General features: G+C 49.3%; 1 protein-coding gene across 4 annotated transcripts in view; it reads right to left on the reverse strand.

Moving 5' to 3' along the window:
• ASB2 (ankyrin repeat and SOCS box containing 2) overlaps positions 1–13,387 on the reverse strand; it is a 58,704-nt gene that overhangs the window by 8,187 nt on the left and 37,130 nt on the right. The gene's annotated exons all lie outside the window — the stretch shown is intronic.

Raw genomic sequence — 13,387 nt, forward strand, 5'->3', positions numbered from 1 at the left:
CCCAATATAACCATCCCCATCACCACCATGTGTGCCCCAATATAACCATCCCCATCACCACCATGTGTGCTCCAATATAACCATCCCCAGCACCACCATGTGTGCCCCAATATAACCATCCCCATCACCACCATGTGTGCCCCAATATAACCATCCCCAACACCACCATGTGTGCTCCAATATAACCATCCCCATCACCACCAAGTGTGCTCCAATATAACCATCCCCATCACCACCATGTGTGCCCCAATATAACCATCCCCAACACCACCATGTGTGCTCCAATAAACCCGTCCCCAACACCACCATGTGTGCCCCAATATAACCATCCCCAGCACCAACACCACCATGTGTGCCTTAATATAACCATCCCCATCACCACAATGTGTGCCCCAATATAACCATCCACATCCCCAACACCACCATGTGTGCCCCAATATAACCATCCCCATTACCACCATGTGTGCCCCAATATAACCATCCCCATCAGCACCATGTGTGCCCCAATATAACCATCCCCAGCACCACCATGTGTGCCCCAATATAACCATCCCCAACACCACCATGTGTGCTCCAATATAACCATCCCCATCACCACCAAGTGTGCTCCAATATAACCATCCCCATCCCCACCATGTGTGCTCCAATATAACCATCCCCATCACCACCATGTATGCCCCAATATAACCATCCCCAACACCACCATGTGTGCTCCAATAAACCCATCCCCAACACCACCATGTGTGCCCCAATATAACCATCCCCAGCACCAACACCACCATGTGTGCCCCAATATAACCATCCCCATCACCACCATGTGTGCCCCAATATAACCATCCCCATCACCACCATGTGTGCTCCAATATAACCATCCCCATCCCCAACACCACCATGTGTGCCCCAATATAACCATCCCCATCACCACCATGTGTGCCCCAAAATAACCATCCCCATCACCACCATGTGTGCTCCAATATAACCATCCCCATCACCACCATGTGTGCCCCAATATAACCATCCCCATCCCCACCATGTGTACCCCAATATAACCATCCCCATCACCACCATGTGTGCCCCAATATAACCATCCCCAACACCACCATGTGTGCTCATATATAACCATCCCCATCACCACCATGTGTGCTCCAATATAACCATCCCCAGCACCAACACCACCATGTGTGCCCCAATATAACCATCCCCAACACCATGTGTGCCCCAATATAACCATCCCCAACACCACCATGTGTGCCCCAATATAACCATCCCCAACACCACCATGTGTGCCCCAATATATTATCCCCAACACCACCATGTGTGCCCCAATATAACCATCCCCAACACCACCATGTGTGCTCATATATAACCATCCCCAGCACCACCATGTGTGCTCCAATATAACCATCCCCAACACCACCATGTGTGCCCCAATATAACCATCCCCATCACCACCATGTGTGCTCCAATATAACCATCCCCAACACCACCATGTGTGCTCCAATATAACCATCCCCAACACCACCATGTGTGCCCTAATATAATCATCCCCAACACCACCATGTGTGCTCATATATAACCATCCCCAACACCACCATGTGCTCCAATATAACCATCCCCAACACCACCATGTGTGCCCCAATATAACCATCCCCAGCACCAACACCACCATGTGTGCCCCAATATAACCATCCCCAATACCAACACCACCATGTGTGCACCAATATAACCACCCCCAACACCACCATGTGTGCCCCAATATAACCATCCCCAGCACCAACATGTGTGCTCCAATATAACCGTCCCCATCCCCATCACCACCATGTGTGCCCCAATATAACCATCCCCAACACCACCATGTGTGCTCCAATATAACCATCCCCAACACCACCATATGTGCCCCAATATAACCATCCCCAGCACCAACACCACCATGTGTGCCCCAATATAACCATCCCTAATACCAACACCACCATGTGTGCCCCAATATAACCATCCCCAACACCACTATGTGTGCTCCAATATAACCATCCCCAGCACCACCATGTGCTCCCAATATAACCATCCCCATCACCACCAAGTGTGCCCCAATATAACCATCCCCATCACCACCAAGTGTGCCCTAATATAACCATCCCCATCACCACCATGTGTGCTCCAATATAACCATCCCCATCACCACCATGTGTGCTCCAATATAAAAATCCCTATCACCACCATGTGTGCTCCAATATAACCTTCCCCATCCCTATCACCACCATGTGTGCCCCAATATAACCATCCCCAACACCACCATGTGTGCTCCAATATAACCATCCCCATCCCCACCATGTGTGCCCCAATATAACCATCCCAAATACCGACACCACCATGTGTGCTCCAATATAACCATCCCCATCACCACCATGTGTGCCCCAATATAACCATCCCCAACACCACCATGTGTTCTCCAATATAACCATCCCAACACCACCATGTGTGCCCCAATATAACCATCCCCAATACCAACACCACCATGTGTGCTCCAATATTACCATCCCCAACACCACCATGTGTTCTCCAATATAACCATCCCCAACACCACCATGTGTGCCCCAATATAACCATCCCCAATACCAACACCACCATGTGTGCCCCAATATAACCATCCCCAACACCACCATGTGCTCCAATATAACCATCCCCAACACCACCATGTGCTCCAATATAACCATCCCCAACACCACCATGTGTGCTCCAATATAACCGTCCCCAACACCACCATGTGTTCTCCAATATAACCATCCCCAGCACCAACACCATCATGTGTGCCCCAATATAACCATCCCCAATACCAACACCACCATGTGTTCTCCAATATAACCATCCCCAACACCACCATGTGTTCTCCAATATAACCATCCCAACACCACCATGTGTGCCCCAATATAACCATCCCCAACACCACAATGTGTTCTCCAATATAACCATCCCAACACCACCATGTGTGCCCCAATATAACCATCCCCAACACCACAATGTGTTCTCCAATATAACCATCCCAACACCACCATGTGTGCTCCAATATAACCATCCCCAACACCACAATGTGTTCTCCAATATAACCATCCCAACACCACCATGTGTGCCCCAATATAACCATCCCCAATACCAACACCACCATGTGTGCCCCAATATAACCATCCCCAACACCACCATGTGTGCTCCAATATAACCATCCCCAACACCACCATGTGTGCTCCAATATAACCATTCCCAACACCACCATGTGTGCTCCAATATAACCATCCCCAACACCACCATGTGCTCCAATATAACCATTCCCAACACCACCATGTGTTCTCCAATATAACCATCCCCAACACCACTGTGTGTTCTCCAATATTACCATCCCCAACACCACCATGTGTGCTCCAATATAACCATTCCCAACACCACCATGTGTGCTCCAATATAACTATCCCCAACACCACCATGTGCTCCAATATAACCATTCCCAACACCACCATGTGTGCTCCAATATAACCATCCCCAACACCACCATGTGCTCCAATATAACCATTCCCAATACCACCATGTGTGCTCCAATATAACCATCCCCAGCACCAACACCACCATGTGTGCTCCAATATAACCATCCCCAACACCACCATGTGTGCTCCAATATAACCATCCTCAGCACCAACACCACCATGTGTGCCCCAATATAACCATCCCCAACACCACCATGTGTGCCCCAATATAACCATCCCCAACACCACCATGTGTGCCCCAATATAACCATCCCCAGCACCAACATGTGTGCCCAATATAAACGTCCCAACACCACCATGTGTGCCCCAATATAACTATCCCCAATACCAACACCACCATGTGTGCTCCAATATAACCATCCCCAACACCACCATGTGTGCTCCAATATAACCATCCCCAACACCACCATGTGTGCCCCAATATAACCATCCCCAACACCACCATGTGTGCCCCAATATAACCATCCCCAACACCACCATGTGTGCTCCAATATAACCATCCCCAGCACCAACACCACCATGTGTGCTCCAATATAACCATCCCCAACACCACCATGTGTGCCCCAATATAACCAGACCCAGCACCACCATGTGTGCTCCAATATAACCATCCCCAACACCACCATGTGTGCTTCAATATAACCATCCCCAGCACCAACACCACCATGTGTGCTCCAATATAACCATCCCCAACACCACCATGTGTGCCCCAATATAACCATCCCCAACACCACCATCCCCAGCACCAACATGTGTGCCCAATATAAACGTCCCAAAACCACCATGTGTGCCCCAATATAACCATCCCCAACACCACCATGTGTGCCCCAATATAACCATCCCCAGCACCACCATGTGTGCTCCAATATAACCATCCCAACACCACCATGTGTGCTCCAATATAACCATCCCCAACACCACCATGTGTGCCCCAATATAACCATCCCCAATACCAACATGTGTGCCCAATATAACCGTCCCAACACCACCATGTGTGCTCCAATATAAAAATCCCCAACACCACCATGTGTGCTCCAATATAACCATCCCCAACACCACCATGTGTGCCCCAATATAACCATCCCCAACACCACCATGTGTGCTCCAATATAACCATCCCCAATACCAACACCACCATGTGTGCTCCAATATAACCATCCCCAACACCACCATGTGTGCCCCAATATAACCATCCCCAACACCACCATGTGTGCCCCAATATAACCATCCCCAGCACCACCATATGTGCTCCAATATAACCATCCCCAACACCACCATGTGTGCCCCAATATAACCATCCCCAGCACCACCATGTGTGCTCCAATATAACCATCCCCAACACCACCATGTGCTCCAATATAACCATTCCCAACACCACCATGTGTGCTCCAATATAACCATCCCCAACACCACCATGTGCTCCAATATAACCATTCCCAATACCACCATGTGTGCTCCAATATAACCATCCCCAGCACCAACACCACCATGTGTGCTCCAATATAACCATCCCCAACACCACCATGTGTGCTCCAATATAACCATCCCCAGCACCAACACCACCATGTGTGCCCCAATATAACCATCCCCAACACCACCATGTGTGCCCCAATATAACCATCCCCAACACCACCATGTGTGCCCCAATATAACCATCCCCAGCACCAACATGTGTGCCCAATATAAACGTCCCAACACCACCATGTGTGCCCCAATATAACTATCCCCAATACCAACACCACCATGTGTGCTCCAATATAACCATCCCCAACACCACCATGTGTGCTCCAATATAACCATCCCCAACACCACCATGTGTGCCCCAATATAACCATCCCCAACACCACCATGTGTGCCCCAATATAACCATCCCCAACACCACCATGTGTGCTCCAATATAACCATCCCCAGCACCAACACCACCATGTGTGCCCCAGTATAACCATCCCCAACACCACCATGTGTGCCCCAATATAACCAGACCCAGCACCACCATGTGTGCTCCAATATAACCATCCCCAACACCACCATGTGTGCTTCAATATAACCATCCCCAGCACCAACACCACCATGTGTGCTCCAATATAACCATCCCCAACACCACCATGTGTGCCCCAATATAACCATCCCCAACACCACCATCCCCAGCACCAACATGTGTGCCCAATATAAACGTCCCAAAACCACCATGTGTGCCCCAATATAACCATCCCCAACACCATCATGTGTGCCCCAATATAACCATCCCCAGCACCACCATGTGTGCTCCAATATAACCATCCCCAACACCACCATGTGTGCTCCAATATAACCATCCCCAACACCACCATGTGTGCCCCAATATAACCATCCCCAATACCAACATGTGTGCCCAATATAACCGTCCCAACACCACCATGTGTGCTCCAATATAACCATCCCCAACACCACCATGTGTGCTCCAATATAACCATCCCCAACACCACCATGTGTGCCCCAATATAACCATCCCCAACACCACCATGTGTGCTCCAATATAACCATCCCCAATACCAACACCACCATGTGTGCTCCAATATAACCATCCCCAACACCACCATGTGTGCCCCAATATAACCATCCCCAACACCACCATGTGTGCCCCAATATAACCATCCCCAGCACCACCATGTGTGCTCCAATATAACCATCCCCAACACCACCATGTGTGCCCCAATATAACCATCCCCAGCACCACCATGTGTGCTCCAATATAACCATCCCCAACACCACCATGTGTGCTCCAATATAACCTTCTCCAGCACCAACACCACCATGTGTGCTCCAATATAACCATCCCCAACACCACCATGTGTGCCCCAATATAACCATCCCCAACACCACCATGTGTGCTCCAATATAACCATCCCCAGCACCAACATGTGTGCCCCAATATAACCATCCCCAACACCACCATGTGTGCCCCAATATAACCATCCCCATCCCCACCATGTGTGCTCCAATATAACCGTCCCCAACACCACCATGTGTGCTCATATATAACCATCCCCATCACCACCATGTGTGCTCCAATATAACCATCCCCAGCACCAACACCACCATGTGTGCCCCAATATAACCATCCCCAACACCATGTGTGCCCCAATATAACCATCCCCAACACCACCATGTGTGCCCCATTATAACCATCCCCAACACCACCATGTGTGCCCCAATATAACCATCCCCAACACCACCATGTGTGCCCCAATATAACATCCCCATCACCACCATGTGTCCCCCAATATAACCATACCCATCACCACCATGTGTGCCCCAATATAACCATCCCCAACACCACCATGTGTGCTCATATATAACCATCCCCAGCACCACCATGTGTGCTCCAATATAACCATCCCCAACACCACCATGTGTGCCCCAATATAACCATCCCCATCACCACCATGTGTGCTCCAATATAACCATCCCCAACACCACCATGTGCTCCAATATAACCATCCCCAACACCACCATGTGCTCCAATATAACCATCCCCAACACCACCATGTGTGCCCTAATATAACCATCCCCAACACCACCATGTGTGCTCATATATAACCATCCCCAACACCACCATGTGCTCCAATATAACCATCCCCAACACCACCATGTGTGCCCTAATATAACCATCCCCAACACCACCATGTGTGCTCATATATAACCATCCCCAACACCACCATGTGCTCCAATATAACCATCCCCAACACCACCATGTGTGCCCCAATATAACCATCCCCAGCACCAACACCACCATGTGTGCCCCAATATAACCATCCCCAATACCAACACCACCATGTGTGCGCCAATATAACCACCCCCAACACGACCATGTGTGCCCCAATATAACCATCCCCAGCACCAACATGTGTGCTCCAATATAACCGTCCCCATCCCCATCACCACCATGTGTGCCCCAATATAACCATCCCCAACACCACCATGTGTGCTCCAATATAACCATCCCTAACACCACCATATGTGCCCCAATATAACCATCCCCAGCACCAACACCACCATGTGTGCCCCAATATAACCATCCCTAATACCAACACCACCATGTGTGCTCCAATACAACCATCCCCAACACCACTATGTGTGCTCCAATATAACCATCCCCAGCACCACCATGTGCTCCAATATAACCATCCCCATCACCACCAAGTGTGCCCCAATATAACCATCCCCATCACCACCAAGTGTGCCCCAATATAACCATACCCATCACCACCATGTGTGCTCCAATATAACCATCCCCATCACCACCATGTGTGCTCCAATATAAAAATCCCTATCACCACCATGTGTGCTCCAATATAACCTTCCCCATCCCTATCACCACCATGTGTGCCCCAATATAACCATCCCCAACACCACCATGTGTGCTCCAATATAATCATCCCCATCCCCACCATGTGTGCCCCAATATAACCATCCCAAATACCGACACCACCATGTGTGCTCCAATATAACCATCCCCAACACCACCATGTGTTCTCCAATATAACCATCCCCAACACCACCATGTGTGCCCCAATATAACCATCCCCAACACCACCATGTGTGCCCCAATATAACCATCCCCAACACCACCATGTGTTCTCCAATATAACCATCCCAACACCACCATGTGTGCCCCAATATAACCATCCCCAATACCAACACCACCATGTGTGCTCCAATATTACCATCCCCAACACCACCATGTGTTCTCCAATATAACCATCCCGAACACCACCATGTGTGCCCCAATATAACCATCCCCAATACCAACACCACCATGTGTGCTCCAATATAACCATCCCCAACACCACCACTTGTGCTCCAATATAACCATCCCCAACACCACCATGTGCTCCAATATAACCATCCCCAACACCACCATGTGCTCCAATATAACCATCCCCAACACCACCATGTGTGCTCCAATATAACCGTCCCCAACACCACCATGTGTTCTCCAATATAACCATCCCCAGCACCAACACCACCATGTGTGCCCCAATATAACCATCCCCAATACCAACACCACCATGTGTGCTCCAATATAACCATCCCCAACACCACCATGTGTTCTCCAATATAACCATCCCAACACCACCATGTGTGCCCCAATATAACCATCCCCAACACCACAATGTGTTCTCCAATATAACCATCCCAACACCACCATGTGTGCCCCAATATAACCATCCCCAACACCACAATGTGTTCTCCAATATAACCATCCCAACACCACCATGTGTGCCCCAATATAACCATCCCCAACACCACAATGTGTTCTCCAATATAACCATCCCAACACCACCATGTGTGCCCCAATATAACCATCCCCAATACCAACACCACCATGTGTGCCCCAATATAACCATCCCCAACACCACCATGTGTGCTCCAATATAACCATCCCCAACACCACCATGTGTTCTCCAATATAACCATCCCCAACACCACCATGTGTGCCCCAATATAACCATCCCCAACACCACCATGTGTGCCCCAATATAACCATTCCCAACACCACCATGTGTGCTCCAATATAACCATCCCCAACACGACCATGTGCTCCAATATAACCATTCCCAACACCACCATGTGTGCTCCAATATAACCATCCCCAACACCACCATGTGCTCCAATATAACCATTCCCAACACCACCATGTGCTCCAATATAACCATCCCCAACACCACCATGTGTGCTCCAATATAACCATCCCCAACACCACCATGTGTGCTCCAATATAACCATCCCCAGCACCAACACCACCATGTGTGCCCCAATATAACAATCCCCAACACCACCATGTGTGCCCCAATATAACCATCCCCAACACCTCCATGTGTGCCCCAATATAACCATCCCCAGCACCAACATGTGTGCCCAATATAACCGTCCCAACACCACCATGTGTGCCCCAATATAACCATCCCCAACACCACCATGTGTGCCCCAATATAACCATCCCCAGCACCAACATGTGTGCTCCAATATAACCATCCCAACACCACCATGTGTGCTTCAATATAACCATCCCCAGCACCAACACCACCATGTGTGCTCCAATATAACCATCCCCAACACCACCATGTGTGCTCCAATATAACCATCTCCAACACCACCATGTGTGCCCCAATATAACCATCCCCAGCACCAACATGTGTGCCCAATATAACCATCCCCAACACCACCATGTGTGCCCCAATATAACCATCCCCAACACCACCATGTGTGCCCCAATATAACCATCCCCAGCACCACCATGTGTGCTCCAATATAACCATCCCCAACACCACCATGTGTGCTTCAATATAACCATCCCCAGCACCAACACCACCATGTGTGCTCCAATATAACCATCCCCAACACCACCATGTGTGCCCCAATATAACCATCCCCAGCACCAACATGTGTGCCCAATATAACCGTCCCAAAACCACCATGTGGCCCCAATATAACCATCCCCAACACCACCATGTGTGCCCCAATATAACCATCCCCAACACCACAATGTGTTCTCCAATATAACCATCCCAACACCACCATGTGTGCCCCAATATAACCATCCCCAACACCACAATGTGTTCTCCAATATAACCATCCCAACACCACCATGTGTGCCCCAATATAACCATCCCCAATACCAACACCACCAGGTGTGCCCCAATATAACCATCCCCAACACCACCATGTGTGCTCCAATATAACCATCCCCAACACCACCATGTGTTCTCCAATATAACCATCCCAACACCACCATGTGTTCTCCAATATTACCATCCCCAACACCACCATGTGTGCTCCAATATAACCATTCCCAACACCACCATGTGTGCTCCAATATAACCATCCCCAACACCACCATGTGCTCCAATATAACCATTCCCAACACCACCATGTGTTCTCCAATATAACCATCCCCAACACCACTGTGTTCTCCAATATTACCATCCCCAACACCACCATGTGTGCTCCATATAACCATTCCCAACACCACCATGTGTGCTCCAATATAACCATCCCCAACACCACCATGTGCTCCAATATAACCATCCCCAACACCACCATGTGCTCCAATATAACCATTCCCAATACCACCATGTGTGCTCCAATATAACCATCCCCAACACCACCATGTGTGCTCCAATATAACCATCCCCAACACCACCATGTGTGCTCCAATATAACCATCCCCAGCACCACACCACCATGTGTGCCCCAATATAACCTCCCCAACACCACCATGTGTGCCCCAATATAACCATCCCCAACACCACCATGTGTGCCCCAATATAACCATCCCCAGCACCAACATGTGTGCCCAATATAAACGTCCCAACACCACCATGTGTGCCCCAATATAACTATCCCCAATACCAACACCACCATGTGTGCTCCAATATAACCATCCCCAACACCACCATGTGTGCTCCAATATAACCATCCCCAACACCACCATGTGTGCCCAATATAACCATCCCCAACACCACCATGTGTGCTCCAATATAACCATCCCCAGCACCAACACCACCATGTGTGCCCCAATATAACCATCCCCAACACCACCATGTGTGCCCCAATATAACCAGACCCAGCACCACCATGTGTGCTCCAATATAACCATCCCCAACACCACCATGTGTGCTTCAATATAACCATCCCCAGCACCAACACCACCATGTGTGCTCCAATATAACCATCCCCAACACCACCATGTGTGCTCCAATATAACCATCCCCAGCACCAACACCACCATGTGTGCCCCAATATAACCATCCCCAACACCACCATGTGTGCTCCAATATAACCATCCCCAACACCACCATGTGTGCCCCAATATAACCATCCCCAGCACCAACATGTGTGCCCAATATAACCGTCCCAACACCACCATGTGTGCCCCAATATAACCATCCCCAATACCAACACCACCATGTGTGCTCCAATATAACCATCCCCAACACCACCATGTGTGCCCCAATATAAACATCCCCAACACCACCATCCCCAGCACCACCATGTGTGCTCCAATATAAACATCCCCAAAACCACCATGTGTGCTCCCAATATAACCATCCCCAACACCACCATGTGTGCCCCAATATAACCATTCCCAACACCACCATGTGTGCTCCAATATAACCATCCCCAACACCACCATGTGTGCTCCAATATAACCATCCCCAACACCACCATGTGTGCCCCAATATAACCATCCCCAATACCAACATGTGTGCCCAATATAACCGTCCCAACACCACCATGTGTGCTCCAATATAACCATCCCCAACACCACCATGTGTGCTCCAATATAACCATCCCCAACACCACCATGTGTGCCCCAATATAACCTTCCCCAACACCACCATGTGTGCTCCAATATAACCATCCCCAATACCAACACCACCATGTGTGCTCCAATATAACCATCCCCAACACCACCATGTGTGCCCCAATATAACCATCCCCAACACCACCATGTGTGCTCATATATAACCATCCCCAGCACCACCATATGTGCTCCAATATAACCATCCCCAACACCACCATGTGTGCCCCAATATAACCATCCCCAGCACCACCATGTGTGCTCCAATATAACCATCCCCAACACCACCATGTGTGCTCCAATATAACCATCTCCAGCACCAACACCACCATGTGTGCTCCAATATAACCATCCCCAACACCACCATGTGTGCCCCAATATAACCATCCCCAACACCACCATGTGTGCTCCAATATAACCATCCCCAGCACCACCATGTGTGCCCCAATATAACCATCCCCAACACCACCATGTGTGCCCCAATATAACCATCCCCATCCCCACCATGTGTGCTCCAATATAACCGTCCCCAACACCACCATGTGTGCTCATATATAACCATCCCCATCACCACCATGTGTGCTCCAATATAACCATCCCCAGCACCAACACCACCATGTGTGCCCCAATATAACCATCCCCAACACCATGTGTGCCCCAATATAACCATCCCCAACACCACCATGTGTGCCCCAATATAACCATCCCCAACACCACCATGTGTGCCCCAATATAACCATCCCCAACACCACCATGTGTGCCCCAATATAACATCCCCATCACCACCATGTGTGCCCCAATATAACCATACCCATCACCACCATGTGTGCCCCAATATAACCATCCCCAACACCACCATGTGTGCTCATATATAACCATCCCCAGCACCACCATGTGTGCTCCAATATAACCATCCCCAACACCACCATGTGTGCCCCAATATAACCATCCCCATCACCACCATGTGTGCTCCAATATAACCATCCCCAACACCACCATGTGTGCCCCAATATAACCATCCCCAACACCACCATGTGTGCCCCAATATAACCATCCCCAGCACCACCATATGTGCTCCAATATAACCATCCCCATCACCACCATGTGTGCCCCAATATAACCATCCCCAGCACCACCATGTGTGCTCCAATATAACCATCCCCAACACCACCATGTGTGCTCCAATATAACCTTCTCCAGCACCAACACCACCATGTGTGCTCCAATATAACCATCCCCAACACCACCATGTGTGCCCCAATATAACCATCCCCAACACCACCATGTGTGCTCCAATATAACCATCCCCAGCACCAACATGTGTGCCCCAATATAACCATCCCCAACACCACCATGTGTGCCCCAATATAACCATCCCCATCCCCACCATGTGTGCTCCAATATAACCGTCCCCAACACCACCATGTGTGCTCATATATAACCATCCCCATCACCACCATGTGTGCTCCAATATAACCATCCCCAGCACCAACACCACCATGTGTGCCCC

The sequence above is a fragment of the Dendropsophus ebraccatus genome, chromosome 13, assembly GCF_027789765.1.
Source record: "Dendropsophus ebraccatus isolate aDenEbr1 chromosome 13, aDenEbr1.pat, whole genome shotgun sequence".
Lineage (NCBI taxonomy): Eukaryota > Metazoa > Chordata > Amphibia > Anura > Hylidae > Dendropsophus > Dendropsophus ebraccatus.